Here is a 10,272-nt window from a genome sequence, read left to right as displayed (position 1 = left end):
ATCAAACATAATACGGTGCATTAGTATGTTACAATAATAAAAAACAAAAGTCTTTGGTTTGTTATCTGCAATCAGAAATGTATGGTAAGTAAAACAGTATTTTACCATGCTACGTTACCCCGTCCAATAATTTAATAACTTTATTATGTAGAGTTAGAAGGGTGGTCAACACTTTACATTACAGTTTAACATCGGTCTGTCATATCTTAACATGGTTAGCTTCACAAAGGCATGTTGTCCTTTATATAATAGCAGGACTGCTGTATGGGATTACATTATATTGATGTGTTTCTGTTGTATTGCTCTCTTATGTACTGTACATAATGCAACCACTTAGGACGTCAGTACTCTACACCAACCAGAAGGTGGCAGTATTGTCACTACTTATCGTCTGAGGATGCAGACGATGATAGGGTCAGTTCAGCCACATATCACTGCTGTGTGTCCCTCTCTCTCTTCTTGCATTCCTTCTTTTGATTGCTCACGCACTCTCTTTACTGACCATGACAGCATAGATCAAGTTAGTATACACATTTCATACGATGCATAAACATGTTCACACGTACAGCCTTGTACATTACAAATAAATCATCCATATCCAGTGCAGACACAGTGTGTTTTGGCCTGACGTGCATAAAGAATAGTACTGTAGTTAAGGTTAGGTTTGGTTTTAAAGGATGATTACTAATCGAGGCTAAGGTCTTGTTTGAGGATATATTTATCGAGATTAGGCCACCTATAGTGTTCATCCAAGAAGTCCAGCGGCAGACTGCAACCGTGGGCTTGTTGTCACCCTGTCTTCCTGTTTGTCTCGGTCTGTCTCCCTGAGGCAATCCTGTGGGGTGACAGAGGTCATAGAACAGCTCATTAACCCCACCCCGACAGCCCACACATTGCTGCAGTCCTCAGGCCCTGGCTACACACACACACACACACACACACACACACACACACACACACACACACACACACACTTTATAATTCTCTACTAATAGCACTTAAGTCAACTTAAGCCCATTCCGTAAGCATGTTTTCAGGGATGCACTATGAGACATGTATATCTTGCATGGTATATGTAGTATCACTGCATTTAAATGTTTCCTCATAAAACTGGATACTCGCATTTTCCGTATTTGTGTGAAAAATGTTTATAAAACCACTTTTTAACATCTAATATAACGCAACTACACACTGAGTAATATCTTAAAGTATGTGATGTTTCATTCAGTCATGTTGAACCTGTTGGCCAGATGTCTTGGGGCTCCAAGTCATTAATTGTTATGTTTGTAAGGTATCTAAAAGCACAGTGGGATATGGTGTAATTTTCCATGTTCAGACAGCATTGTTGCAGTCAAAACATATTGGATAAGAGGAACAGCAGCACTTCAGGGGCTGGGAGATGCCTGGGAGCTGTTGTCTGGCGTCTCTAGTGGTATTATTCCCCCAATCATGTGCTTGTGGACGTGCATGCATGTGTGTATGCGTGTGCCTGCAACTGTTTCTGTTTACATGTTTGTCTATATGCTTATGCGCAAAGGTGTGGTTTTATAATCTTACTTGCTTGTGCACATGTGCATGCATACAATCGTCATTAGGGCTCACAGTAAATGAGCCTCTTGTTGCCCTCACAATGAACAATTGGAGATAGACTGTAATGTAAAGGAAAACAGTGTGACACCACTCGCGCACACACACACACACACACACACACACACACACACACACACACACACACACACACACTAGCCTCATTTTAACCGGTACACACCTTTCTCCAGGGATATAAAATGCCCCTGCCTCTGCACACTGTGGGACATGAGTTTCATCCAAACTAGCTGCCGTCCTCAATAAAACCCACGTGAGCAATCTCTGCAGTATAGATTTCCAGTTTCTCTCAGGGTATATTTTGTTTGGATCAGGTGTTTAAACTGCTCAATATGACAATAATTAGGCAGCGCTGAAGACATGTGTTCTTTCTTATGTTGATAAGGGACATTGACCTTTAACCTGTGCACCCCTGTTGTCCCCCCACCACTGCACCCCACCAGTCCCATATGCCCCTGGCCAACACCCCCTCTCTTCATGTTCTGTCCAGCTCCCATCAGGAAGGATAGAGAGGGGATTGGACAGGCTTGGAGCCTTGCCTCTGGCCATCTCTCCTCCTCCCCGGAGAACAGAGGACTGAGGTGCCTTTAAACCACTGCGGCAAAAACCCTACCAAAACCCTGCAGTCATTAATATGCAAAAATGCAAATGAGTAGGTAATTAAGAGCTGGAGCTCTCTGGAGGCTCTTTGATTGCTAATGAATTCTAATCTGCAAAGAAAGGGGGGAGGGGAGGAGAAAAAGAAATGAAAGAAAAAGAGAAAACAACGAAAAAGAGAAGCCTCAACCTGAAATTTGTCATTCATAAGTTTTCATTTTGGATTTGTTTTAACCTGGAAGCTGTAATGTAAATCATTAGCTTATTTATTTGACACAATTACTTTATATATATATATATATATATATATATATATATATATATATATATATATATATATATATATATATATATACAGATCAAGAGTATTTTTTTGGGAATAAAAATGTATAACGATAACATTTAAATCAAGTTAGGAAATTTATTTGTTGTTGTATTTTCTCAGTAAATGCCCATGAAAATAAGAAGTCATGTTTTCCAATGCAGATTTCATTAATGGCATGAGTATCAATGGGTAGGAATCTGTTTGTAATGGACACAGTGTAGTCATTGTCTAGATATAGCTAATAAGAGGTGAACATGACAGGCGAGCAGACACTTCTGACCAGTGGCTACCAAAGAAAATAGAAGGTCAGATTATCTCAACAGTGTGTTCTTTGCTGCAATAGCAGCTGTGTGCCGAAGTAAAGGAGATGTCATTTCATCACTTTTGTGAGCCATAACACATCCCCACTTCCACTCTAACTCATTCACCCTGTCACTCACTCTCTCTCTCTCTCTCACACACACACACACACACACACACACACACACACACATACACTGCTGTTATTGTTGTTGCAGTGCTCCCACGACACCAACAATCTCTGCTTCCCTCCCCCACACGGGCTCACATCTATTTCTCTTTCACTCCCTCTCTTCCCCCTCCTGTCCTGGGCAGCCCTGACATGCCTACTTCAATTGATTTAGAGTCAATTCAGCTTCTGATCTGATTGTTATCATGTGACTTTTCACACACCTCCCCCTCAATATATGACTACTGTGTTATTTTCAGATTAGGGTAGAGATTTTTTTTTTGGCTCAGGTAGGAAAGCTCATCTTTACTTTGCACTTTCTCTGTCTGATTGTGCCACTCTCTGTCTCTCTGTTCCTCTGTATCTCTCTCACCTTCCCATTCATCATCTATCAAAACAACCCCTCAAAATTCAACCATCACCACAGTCTCCTGTCTGCTCTTTCCTCAGCTGTACAGTTTAGTGGTGGGGCTCTCAATTGCCCGGCTTTGTAAACAGGAAGCTGGTGTTCTGTTCACTGTACCTGGAGCGTGGGTGGTAGAACAGGGGCACCCATACAACTGCACAGTAATGGGAATCCAAGATGGCAGGGAGGGGTCCCATAAAATCACCAGCGAGAACAGAGGAAGGAGGCATCCGGGAAAAGCCATTGTCAAATGAGAGCAGACAAAAGTCAAAAGGATTGCTGATTTAGTTTTTCCTTTAGTAAATATATTGTTGAATTTGTGTTTGTCTGTCTGTAATGAATCATGTCTAGAACTGTAGTGTTTGGGAGGATTAATGTCATGGACAATCCCTCAAACTCATTTTCTTTCTCACTCTGGAGCTCTGTGGGAATTACAGCTTCAGGTTAGGGGAGAGAGAGACATTGCATTTTCTGCTAGCGATGGTCCCATTAGTGATGAAGTGAAATCTGGGTTCATTGTGTCCCTTTGACTTTGGCTGTTTTGAATACTTGTTTGAATTCAAGAAGATATGCTGTCTCCTCACTTGTCCCAAAACAACTGCTCTGCTTCTCTTATATTTTTTCCAGCTATCACTGAAAGCGGATAGCATAACCTTTTGGACTGTTGCCCTTTTTAAATCACTCACTCCACACATTTTATTGTTGTTTAACATGTGGGACGTCAGTGCAAGTTTGGGTGCTTTCTGCCAGGCGAGCTGTAATAGGGGGGGAAGAAGCTTGACGGGAGTCGGTTTATCATGAGCACAGAGAGCACAACAGATAGATTCACCCTGTCTCCTCCCCTTCAGCACAGATAGACTCAGAGCATGGGCACTCAGCCAACACTATCAATCTATCCGCTCCTACCCCCAGCCTCTAACTCTTATTGGAGGACAGCTTCCAAAGGGGCAAGGAAGCATGAATCATAGCCCGGCTATGAAAAGCTGTTATGCCTCTAAATACACGTGTTGTGGCTCAAAATGACTCCGTTGCTTCGCCATTAATGACAATCTCGCAAGTGATTGTCACAGCCCTGTAACAAAGTTGTAGCATTTAAGAGGGGCTGAGGCTGTTCAGGCAGAGGGATTGTTGATCTTGGCCTAGTTTTCTTGTCTGATCAGAAACCTGTGCACCTCTGCCCTTCCCCCACCCAAACCTAAGCCTCTATTACAGGCTGTGAGGGGCTCAGTGTGGAACGAGGTGAGCAGCTTGCCTCACCACCGAGCTCTGTGTGCGTTATGCGTGCTGCCTATACTGTATGTTTACAGGCTTATCGTTGTGTGTGATATAACCTGGCGATGTGGTTTGGCTTGCATGACTGGCTTCCTATGAACAGAGCAGGATGGCAATGAGGACTAAAGGTGTATAACACGTGATAATGTCCAGGCAGGTAGCCAGCAATAAAGCCAACTATGATAACAAAACATTGCTTTTTGATAGAATCGAATTTGGCATATTTAGGGCATCTATACTATGATGCAGGATCGCCCTCTTTATTTGTTCTCTACAAACCATTATAGATTAAAAAAAATCCAAAAAGGATTAAGTAACTAGTACACATTATTAAACGTTATTATTATGTCTTGTGTGAATGTAGGTAACGCAAAATATGTGTACACAGATATTTCATTAATATGCACACATATATGACCGATTACCACCAATGTGCCAAACATATGCAAATTTCCCATGTGCATCTGTTGTTAATTACACATATGAAGCTGGGAATGGCTGGAAGGAATCATCGAGGGCATGTGTGATAGCATCCCTCCCCATTCTGCCTTTAACTGTCCATTGTACTGTGAATGTATTTTGAGATTATAGATGACATGTTTGTGTTTTTGTTTGGTCCTCCCCATATAATTATGCTGAAAACTTTTAGGTTACCATGCGGTAGATTACCCATAGCTGCCGTGGATAATGAAACATAATTTTAGCATACAAATTGAGCTTTTAGAGATCACTCTGTTCGTGTATGTCTGTGTTAATTGTGAAACAAACAAAATAGTGGACAGCAACATTATAATGTTCATATATTCCAGGCTGCGCTAAATATTTTCTAACAGCTGAATGTAAAATTGCATCGCTCAAAATCAGGAATGACATATTAAACCAGCTATTGCCCTTGACTCCAATGAGAAAGTGGTACCACCTTAATTCACTAAAAAAACTTTAAAAAAAAAAAAAAAAATATATATATATATATAGGTATGATATATATATATGATGGCAATATAGTTCAAGAGAGGATAATGCTTTAAAACACATTTCTTTTGACTTAAGCTTCCTGTCATACAATCAATTTCTGTTGTAACTTTGTGTCAACATTAGATGCACTCTGTGTTCATTAAGGTGAAGATCCTCACTATATATGTTTTTTCATTCTTTTTCAACCGCCCCCTCCCTCTCTTCAGCCTGGCTGCCCTTGTACATGCTCTCCATGTCAGACCCAGCTGTTACTACAAACTACTTGGAGGGCTTACAAGCCTCATTGCTAATACTGACAACAGCACTATTCTTACTCAAGGCCTAACGTCTACTGGAAAAAGCGAGAATATGAGAGATTTTCTCTGCCTCCACTAGCAATTCATTTCCCCAAACAGATGTTTCCATCTGTTCAAATCTAATCTTTTGATTAATACATTCCTCAATGAAAGGATTCCAAATAGGTGTTAGATAAATATCTCAAGATGCTCTTTCTTTGATAGCTGTGATTATTTTTTGATGCTACGGCTGTCTTTTGAATTTTTTTGTGAATGTGTGAGTGCGTGACCAAATGTGAATGTGTGCATGGTATGTTTGTGAAGGTATTTATGGCCCATATGTGCGTTTCTTCTGAGCAGTAACCCCATTACATTCCTAAGACGGTCCATGAGACTAATTAATGTTCTGTGCTGTGGCTTTTCCTATACCCAGGGGAGACCCAATGGATTATTTACCTATACGTCCTATTGACAACAAATCCCCCTTCCCATTGGTGACCTCTGTGCAAACAGACAGTTTGAGGCATTAGGGTGTATAATAACACGAGGCAGCTATGTAGAATTTGCATTTGCAATGGGAATCCTGCCCACATAGTGACTCAAAAGATACTTAAGTCACTGCGGCCTTTGTAGTGGTCGATAGTGATAGCTGTGTGCAAAGAAATCTTTCTGTATCTGAAGGTTTCTGTGGTTTTTGTCTTTCTAAAATAACATGTCAAAATGTATGTATAACATGATCATTTTAGAGGTTGTAGACCAGAAACAAAGCCAGGCAATCTTAACTTCCCCTTTTTTTTTGACAAGGTTTGCCCTCAGGTTAGAAACAACAGCTGTCAAAAACCTGCATACACTTTTTAAAAGAGTGTGTGTTTTTGTATGATGAATGTTGTGTGCATATTGAATAAAAGCATGAAACACACCAGTTACATATCAGGGTCATCTAAACTTATTCTATTGTAAGTAGTTCTTTGTCATCATGGTGACTGAACTTCAGTTCATTTCAAATATCTATCTCTTGATCTTGTTATCTTGTAAAAGCAGCATTTTAACATTACAGACACATTTGCTCTGATCATCCGGTGTGCCCTCCCTGTTTGAACTTTTTTCTCTTAACTATTTCTTCCCCTTATCTGTGTTCCTATACTCTTTGCTCTCCCTCCTCACTCTGCTCTGGAGCAGGCAGTTCCTAGGGGTGTGTTGGTTTTATGTTTATCAGCCCATTCACAAAAGACTGGCAACATAGAAAGTAGAGCATAAAACGAATAGGGGCCTAATCTTAGTTGATTGATAAATCAGCTGTTTAGATAATCTATTACTTGTTTCAGTCAGTTTTCAAGTAAGAATGCCAAACATTTGCTTGTTCAAGCTTCTTAATTGTGAGGATTTTATGGTTTTCTTTGTCATATGTGAAAGTAAACTAATTTTTTGCAGGTTTATGCATTGGTTGGATAAAACAATCAATTTGAATGCATTCCCTTGGTCTCTGGTAAATCATGATGGCCATTTTTTGGTGCCTTTTCTGTTTGTTTTTTTGTAGACAAAACAATTAATTGATTAGTTGGGAAAATAAACAGCAGATTAATCAATAATAAAAATAATTGTTGGTTGCAGAACTTTTCATGATGACAGCGGTTGATAATAAAGTATAGTCAGCTGGATAAAATATTATTTTGGAACCAGACAATGTTAGTTTCTACATCAAATTTGTCAGAATAGTTCTTCTTCATAACAACCCATGCATCAGGAAATTATAATATATATATATATATATATATATATATTTTTAATAACATTCATCTTATGTCATACAGTTGTATTTATATAGAAAAAAGTAATAATAGTTTTACATAAAGCATCATTTAAATGTCAAGATAAAAAATACAGTAACAATTTAAATTGTTATTTAGTTTACAGTTGCTGTTGTTATTGTAATGAAAACCAAATATGTTAAAGCCGTGCGTTGGTTTGTTTGTTTTTTTAAAGGGAAAGAGGACACACCAACCAAAGTAATAAAATGATGTCAGCGGGCATGTTTGAGCCCCCCTCAGCCAGCTTCCCTGAGCACACAGGGAAAGTGAGCGTCAAGAAAAAGGCGGGTTCAACTTGGATTTGAAGCTGTTCGATGGCTGCCGTTGCTGTCAATCAAGCGCACACGCTTCCCCATTTGCTGAGCTCTTTCGCATTTATCGTGCCATCTCGTCAAGCTGCTGCTGTGTAATCGCAGGTAACTTTCTTACGATAGCCTTCCGCTGGACGACCTAGTGCTCGTAGCGCTCTTGCATTTTTAAGGATTGCAGATACAGTACACATAACCAAGCTTCGGCATTAGACATTTCCGTCGTTTTGGCCGTCGGAAGACGTGAAAGCTGTATTTTTACTCTGCGAAAATAACCCGTCTCTCAAAGGCGTTTGAAATCGGACACCGCTGGCATTGAGGCCCTCACTTTTGTGCGGAGGGATACGTTGTTGCGTCTGACAATGTGGACGGAGGTGGTGAAGATGTCTACGAGAAGAATGAAATCATCTCAGTTGTAACAACAAAAAAGGAAGACGCGAGATTAGTTACCATAATAGATTTGTTTGCACTCAGACTTGTAACATTGAAGCAAACACGTGTGCGCAGTGTGAAAAGCAGGCTTACCGGGACAAAAGGAAGACATCTACGGTGCTCCAATGCGTTTCATGCACTGAGGTCGAAATTCTCTTGAAGTTTTATGTTTTTCCCCTCGCGATTCTCTGCTTTTCTTTTTACTGTTGGATATCAGACACTTGCAGAGGAGAGGTAAAACACCTTCTTTCACTTAATGTTTCGGGGGAAGCTGCATGAATTCAATGGGTTTAACTGACACCTATTTTGACGCCTGCAATTTGCAAAAAGTTTTTGGGAATGTGTGGTTAAAGCGGGGGATGTAAGTTTTTGTCTGGTTTGAGGTGGCGAGCCAAGTGTGTGATGGTCTCCGCATCGACCACGGAGAGGAGGAAATTACTCCTTTGTTCTGCAAAAAGACCCCACTAACGTTAAGTGTTAGTCCTGCCTAACAAGCCTCATTTTGTTTTCATCGTGTGTCTCCACCACTAGCTGTAGCCAGAATGTGGAAATATTAAATGTTAAACGTTGTGTTATGTTGCTGAGCATTTTAGCTAAACTTTGTGTAGTGGGCCTACATGTATTTTCCATACGAGCGCAAGCAAACTTTCCATAAAACCCCTTTTGGTAGCCCTTTAAACATTCCTTTATGGAAGTGTCTGGCCACCAGCTAGACTTTATTTTATTGCACATTTGGCAGGAAATTCCTCTTGCTCCCACCCCCACCGTCTGCTCCACTGAACTCCCTCATAATGCACGACTTGAACCCTAATATGTGAAAGAAAGAACTCACTATAATTTGTTGCATGAAGTTTGGAGCTCTTGGTCTCCAGGGTCACGACCGTTGCACTTGTTTTACACATAATTTGTTTTCTTTAGGAAGCCACAACTAAGATTATGGGTTTGTTAGTCTTCATGATGATGTCAACATGCTTCAAGATAAATGGTGAATGGGTTAGTTGTCAGCAGTAGCTTGGCCCTGGATGTGGCCTAGCAGAGATTATCAAATAATGTACAGCCTACATCCTGTGGTGCCCTGGATGTTTACTGTCATTGTTATTAACTATTTGACCCAACGTGTCTATCATGTATAATAATGTGTTTTTGGCACAAGACATTCACATCCGTTTCTTTCGGACAGCATTTGAATCAACAGTTGAATATGCTTTTCTGTTCAGTACGGCGGCCCTTGTTGTTCCCGAAGTAATAGCATTGACATAAACACACGTTACAGTTACTAACTTTGCTTTTATTTCCCCATTTGATAGGACTAACAGCATGTACAACCTATACGGACGGAAATGTTATTTCAAATTTTATAAATCTTTTTATTGTCAACAACATGTATTACATGTTTGTTAAACAGGCAGAAGGAACTTGATTTGGCCCATTATTATTAGGTTTGAAAGCCATGGTAAAAAAAAAAAAAAAAACTGGCACATGCATTCATTTCGTGTTCTGAATTTATATGAAACATGAAGTTTTTGGTCAGTTAAGATCAGTGGTTTGTTCCACTGGAAGTGCAGGCTATTTTGTGGAGAATGACCTGCCTTCTCTGCCTTGTGTGGGGTGACAAAGACCCCTAATCTGCTTGCTTCAAATATTGATCCAGCAGTAGCCGAAGATGCCATTTTGTTACATTAAGCCCTCTGTGTGCTCTATTTAATTTAGCTCAGTGGTTAAATAATATTTACGTTTAGTGTGTGTGTGACCTATTTTGTTCTTGATTAGCCATCTTATCAAAAGTTTGGAAAAGCAATG

At 40.1% G+C, this 10,272-nt stretch overlaps 1 protein-coding gene across 21 annotated transcripts in view; it reads left to right on the top strand.

Moving 5' to 3' along the window:
• The first annotated feature begins 8,129 nt into the window (after positions 1–8,129).
• The window catches only part of tcf3b (transcription factor 3b), a 31,739-nt gene continuing 29,596 nt past the window's right edge, over positions 8,130–10,272 (top strand). For 7 of the 21 annotated variants that reach the window (XM_031318300.2, XM_031318299.2, XM_036007384.1 and 4 more), the window contains exon 1: positions 8,161–8,706. The gene's annotated coding sequence lies outside the window, so the exon portion shown is untranslated. The other 14 variants (XM_036007377.1, XM_036007371.1, XM_036007378.1 and 11 more) reach the window with 6 other exon arrangements.

This window comes from Sander lucioperca, chromosome 11 (assembly GCF_008315115.2).
Source record: "Sander lucioperca isolate FBNREF2018 chromosome 11, SLUC_FBN_1.2, whole genome shotgun sequence".
Lineage (NCBI taxonomy): Eukaryota > Metazoa > Chordata > Actinopteri > Perciformes > Percidae > Sander > Sander lucioperca.
This window is presented reverse-complemented; position numbering and strand designations above follow the sequence as displayed.